Source organism: Balaenoptera musculus, chromosome 2 (genome assembly GCF_009873245.2).
Source record: "Balaenoptera musculus isolate JJ_BM4_2016_0621 chromosome 2, mBalMus1.pri.v3, whole genome shotgun sequence".
NCBI classification, from domain to species: domain Eukaryota; kingdom Metazoa; phylum Chordata; class Mammalia; order Artiodactyla; family Balaenopteridae; genus Balaenoptera; species Balaenoptera musculus.
In genome coordinates this window covers 69,386,929-69,392,928 of record NC_045786.1, presented here as the reverse complement: position 1 = coordinate 69,392,928, position 6,000 = coordinate 69,386,929, and the positions used below count along the sequence as shown (strand labels likewise).

The following is a 6,000-nucleotide window of genomic DNA, read 5'->3' as shown; positions in this document are numbered from 1 at the left end:
CATCATATTAAGGATGTGAGCTGTGGGTTTTTTGTAGATGTCCTTGATCAGGTTGAGGAAATTCCCTTCTATTCCTAATTTGTTTGTTTTTAAATTATAAATGGGTTTTAGACTGTGTCAAATGCTTTTTTTGTTTTGTTTTGTTCTGCATCTTTTGAGATAATCATGTGCGTCTTAAAAATTCTATTGATAAAGTATATTACATTAATTGATATTTGGATATTTAACCAACCTTGCAACGTTCCTGGGATAAATCCCACTTGGTCATGGTCATGGTGTAATTCTTTTTATATGTTGCTGGATTCAGTTTGCTAGTATTTTGTTAAGGATTTTTGCATCCATATTCCTAAGAGATATGGGTCTGTAGTTTTCTTGTGATTTCTTTGGTTTTGGTATCAGGGTAATTCTGCCTGATAGAATGAGTTAAGAAGTGTTCCCTCCTTTTCTGCTTTCTGGAAGAGTTTATGAAAACACTGCTATTAATTCTTTTTTAAATATTTGGTAGAATTCATCAGTGAAGACATCTGAGGCTGTGGGTAATTTTTTAAGTTAATATTTAGATGTCTTTGCTTGTTATAGGTCTTTACAGATTGTCTGTTTCTTCTTAAGTCAGTTTCAATGGTTTGTATCTTTCTAGGAATTTGTCCATTTATTGGTATCTAATTTATTGGTATATAATGTTCATAGTATTTCTTTTTAATCTTTTTTATTTCTGTAATGTCAGTAGGAATGTTACCTCTTTCATTTCTGATTCTAGTAATTGAGTCTTTTTTTGTCTTTTTATATTTATCTGTTTATTTATTTATGGCTGCATTGGGTCATTGGGTCTTCGTCGCTGCGCACAGGGCTTTCTCTAGCTGTGGCGAGTGGGAGCTACTCTTCGTTGTGGTGTGCAGGCTTCTCATTGCGGTGGCTTCCCTTGCTGCGGAACATGGGCTCCAGAGGCGTGGGCTTCAGTAGTTGTGGCATGCGGGCTCAGTTGCTCCGCGGCATGTAGGATCTTCCCAGACCAGGGCTTGAACCCATGTCTCCCACACTGGCGGGTGGATTCTTAACCACTACGCCACCCGGGAAGTCCCTTTTTTTTTTTTCTTGATAGTTCTAACTAAAGGTTTGTCAATTTTGTTGATCTTTAAAAAAAAACGAAACAGCTTTTGGTTTATTGATTTTCTCTGTTTTTCTATTTCACTAATTTACACTCTAATTTTTATTATTTCCTTACCACTGCTTGTTTTAGACTTAGTTTGCTCTTCCTTTTCCAGTGTCTTAAGGTGGAAGGTTAGGTTATTGATCTGTGATCTTTCTTGTTTTATAATATAGGTATTTACAGCTATAAATGTCCCTGTAAGCACTGGTATAGCTGCATCCCATAAGTTTTGGTATGTTGTATATTCATTTTCATTTATTTCAAGTTATTTTCTAACTTCCCTTGTGATTTCTTCTTTATTTTCTTGTTTTGTATGTTTTGTTTTCTTTTTTTGTGTGTGTGATTTCTGCTGTGATTTCAGAGTTGTTGCTTAATTTCTACATATCTGTGAATTTTCTAAATTTCTTTTTGTCATTGATTTCTAATTTTATCCCATGTGGTTTAGCTTTCATTTCTGAAAGTTATTTTTCCTGGATAAAACATTTTAGGTTGATATTTATTTTTCCTTTCTGTATTTTAAAGACTTGGCTCCACTGTCTTCTTGCTTGCATTGTTTCTTTTTTCTTTCCTTCTCATTTTATAAATCAATACTCCTAAGAGGTTAGTAAATGTTTCACATGAGAAATACTTAAGTTTTATGTAGGAGTATAATTTGCCTTTAGTCACCGTTAATAATAAGTTACTCTTATTATGACTTAATAAGTCATAAATCATGGGTATTACTTGCCTTGTGATGAGCCTAGTTTCACTTGAAAATCTTGGAGAGAAGAGGTTAGTTATATATATTCTCAAATTCAAATTTTGTAGTCACCAAATCTCTTGATTTCCTTTTTGACTCAGTGGTTAAGATTGTGTTACTTAGTTTCCACATATTTGTGGATTCTCCTGTTTTCGTGATTCAGTTGATTTCTAGTTTCATTTCATTTTGTTCAGAAAAGATTCTTGGTGTGATTTCCATATTCTTCAATTCATTAAGACTCTACTGTGACATACATGTCATCTATCCTGGAGAAAGTTCTGTGATTGCTTGAGAAAAATGTAAATTGTTCTGCTATTGGGCAAAAAGTTTTGTATATATCTTTTAGATCCATTTTTTGTAATGTTGTTCAGATCCACAGATTTTTAAAATTGATTTCTGTCTCAATGTCTTATCTATTATTGCAAGTCCTGTATTAAAGTCTCCTACTATTATTGTGTTTCTCTCAATTTCTCCTTTCAGATCTGCCAATATTTGATTTACATACTTAGGTGATTTGATGCTGGGTGCATATATATTTACAATTGCTATATCTTCCTATTGAATGACCCTTTTATCATTATGTAATGATCTTCTTTGTCTCTAGTGACAGTTTCTGGCTAAAAGTCAGCTTTGTGTGGTTTAAATATAGCCACTTCTTTGTTTTGGTTAACATTTGCATGAAATATCTTTTTCCATCACTTCACTTTCAGCCTATTTGTGTCCTTGAATCTAAAGTGAGTTTCTGGTAGACAACAGATCTTGGCTTTTTATCCATTCAGCCACTATGTATCTTTTTGAAGGTCTAATTGTCTTTATTAGGTGATTCATGACTCAGGTAGCATTCCATCTAGGAACTAGAAGGAGGCCCAGAGGGGAAGGCTTTTAGAGGCAGAAGGATGGTGGGGCAAGGAGGTTACTAGCAAAAGGAAAGAAAGAATTGTTTCAGGCCAGGTCATCTTCTTTGGCAGGGAAGGGAAGGGTGGGGGGGGTCTCATTATGCAAATTGTCTCACTGGTTAGTGCTAATTAGGAAATTTAAGATATTTATTTAAAAGCCACATTCCTGGGAGAGGTTGAAAGTACAATTAAGTCTCGGTTTGCTGTCCTGGGGGCAAATAACTCCATTTTGGGCTTGTTACTCCTTTTTAACAATTCCCCCCTTTTGATCAAACTCTCACCCTAACTGAGAGATGTGATCAAAATTTAAGGTATTAGTGCCACTCTGAGCTATGTATCTATGGAGGCTTGGTGTGGTATCCACAGATCATAATGTTTTGTGTAATCCCTGTTACATTCACAGGTCATGGTTCCAGTTTCCTGATCCTTAAAGTGGTCTTTCTCCTTATTCCTTTTCTGACATCCCAGTCTTAGGGAGATCATTTGCTTGACATTTAACAGCTGTGAACACGTATTTAAAAGCTTTTGAAAGAATATAACGCACCAGGGGGATTTTTATGATAACTATAAGCAGGAGAATTCCCAGTGTTTGGAGTGTACTTTGGAGCCATGGTCTCCAAGACCCAAACCAATCAGAATCAAATAAGTCAAAGAAAGACGCCATTGAAAGAGTCATCTTCTTAAGTCAAGTTTGCTGAATAATATTACGTAACTGAGTTTCAACTTTCCCAGAAGTATTAACCCAGGTATAACAAGTTCACTTGCATTGTTTCTGACAAAAAAAAAAAAATCTGCTATCCTTATTTTTGTTTGTTTGTATGTAATGTGTCTTTTTTTCCTCAGGCTGCTTTTAAGTCTTTCTCTTTATCGCTCTTTTTTTTTTTTTTTTTGGAAACTATTATTTTATTAAGGAATCCACTTCTATGACTTATGAAGCCCAGGCTGAGTTAATAGTGATGAGTTCTGGAGGTAATGACACCCCACTCTGACTTTCTGGTTATAACCACTGTCTTCTCTCTCTATCCCAACTGAAATCCCAGACTCATGAGGCCTCAATCCCTGCCCTCCTATTCCTGGAAGATGCTAAAGCCAACTATGTAAGAGCCTTTTTCAGAGGAAAAGATGATTTTTGTCTTCCCAGAAGACAAACCCTCTACTTTGCTTTATGAGGCAGACAGCAACCCCAAACCACAGAAAGGTTGAGAATTCTCTTTATCATTTTTTAAAAACAATTTTGATATACTTAGGTATAGGGGTTTTTTTCCTTTTTCTTTTTTTTTTTTCTTGGCTGAGTAGAGAGTACTTTATTGATGGTACATGACAAAGTAGGGGTCCTCCAAAGTAGGGCTTGGGAGAGCCCCAGCTGTGATGGGGGTCACAGTTTCTTGTTCTTGGAAAATGTCAAGAACGAGAGATTCTCAGAGTCTTGGGAGATTGAGTTGAGGCAAGGACTCCCCAGCAGCTGAGGACCTCTCTCCTCCTCTTGTGTTCTTAGTAGGGCTGATGGTCCAGGGACTCTTACTCCTTGGAGGCCATGTGGACCATAAGGTTCATCACCCTGTTGCTATAGTCAGATTCATTGTCATACCAGAAAATGAGCTTGATAAAGTGGTCATTGAGAGCAGTGCCAGCCCTAGCATCAAAGGTGGAAGAGTGGGTGTCACTGTTAAAGACTCAGGAGACAATCTGGTCCTTAATGTAGCAGGATGCCTTTAACGGACCCTTTGATACCTGTTTTACCACCTTCTTGATGTCATCATATTTGGCACATTTCTCCAAATGGAGGTCAGATCCAGAACCAACACATTGTGGGTGGGGACATGAGAGGCCATGCCAGTGAGCTTACCATTCAGCTCAGGGATGACCTTGCCTACAGCCTTGGCAGCACCAGTAGAAGCTGGGATAATGTGCTGGGTAGCCCCATGACCATCACACCACAGCTTCCCAGAGGAGCTATCCACTGTCTTCTGGTGGGCAGTGATGGCATAGACTGTGGGTATGAGTCCCTCCATGATGCCAAAGTTGTCATGGATGATGTTGGCTGGGGGGAGTGGGGGCAAGCAATTGGTGATGCAGTAGGCATTGCTGACAATCTTGAGTGAGTTGTCATATTCCTCATGGTTCATGCCCATGACATACATGGGGGCATCAGCAGAAGGAGTAGAAATGATGACCCTTTTGGCTCCACCCTTAAAATGAGCCCCAGCCTTCTCCAAGATAATGAAGACACCAGTGGACTCCACAACATATTTGGCACCAGCATCATCCTACTTGATGTTGGTGGGATCTCAGTCCTGAAAGTTGGAGATGGGCCTTCCATTGATGACAAGCTTCCCATTCTCATCTTTCTGCCATTGAATTTGCCATGGGTGGAATCATACTGGAACATGTAGACCATGTAGTTGAGGTCAATGAAGGGGTCATTGATGGAGACATTATCTACTTTGCCAGAGTTAAAAGTAGTCCTGGTGGGACTTCCCTGGTGGCTCAGTGGTTGGGAATCCGCCTGCCAATGCAGGGGACACAGGTTCAAGCCCTGGTCCGGGAAGATCCCACATGCCAAGGAACAGCTAAGCCCGTGCGCCACAACGACTGAAGGCTGAGCGCCTGGAGCCCATGCTCTGCAACAAGAGAAGGCCCCGCTCACCACAACTAGAGAAAGCCCACGCACAGGAACAAAGACCCAAAGCAGCCAAAAATTAATTAATTAATTAACTAATTTTAAAAAAAGAAAAAAAAGTAGTCCTGGTGACCAGGCACCCAATACAGCCGTATTCGTTTACTCCAGCCTTCGCCATCATGTCTCAGTGACATAGCTGGCACTGCACAAGAAGATGCAGCTGTCTTGGGAATTCCCTGGTGGTCCAGTGGTTAGGACTCTGTGCTTTCACTGCCGAGGGCCCGGATTCAATCTTGGTCTCTCTTGTGCTTTCTGTTGGATGGGGAAGACCAGAGAGCTTGGTATAGTTTCTTTATGTTTATAGTGCTTGGGGTTAATTATCTTAGATCTATGGATTTATCGTTATCAAATTTAGAAATGTTTCAGTTAATTTTTTCCTTCAAATATTTTTTCCTGTCTTCTTCCCTCAGGTTACACGTATAGAAATATTAGGTCACTTGAAGTCATCTCACAGCTCACTGATGCCATGTTATTATTATTATTATTTTTTAGCCTTTTTTCTCTAGGTGTTTTATTTTGGATAGTTTCCATTACTATG

The 6,000-nt window shown here is 38.8% G+C and overlaps 1 pseudogene; it reads right to left on the bottom strand.

Annotated features, from left to right (window-relative positions):
• Positions 1-4,070: 4,070 nt before the first annotated feature.
• On the bottom strand, positions 4,071-5,270 carry LOC118888933 (annotated as a pseudogene).
• Between the last annotated feature and the right edge of the window lie 730 nt (positions 5,271-6,000).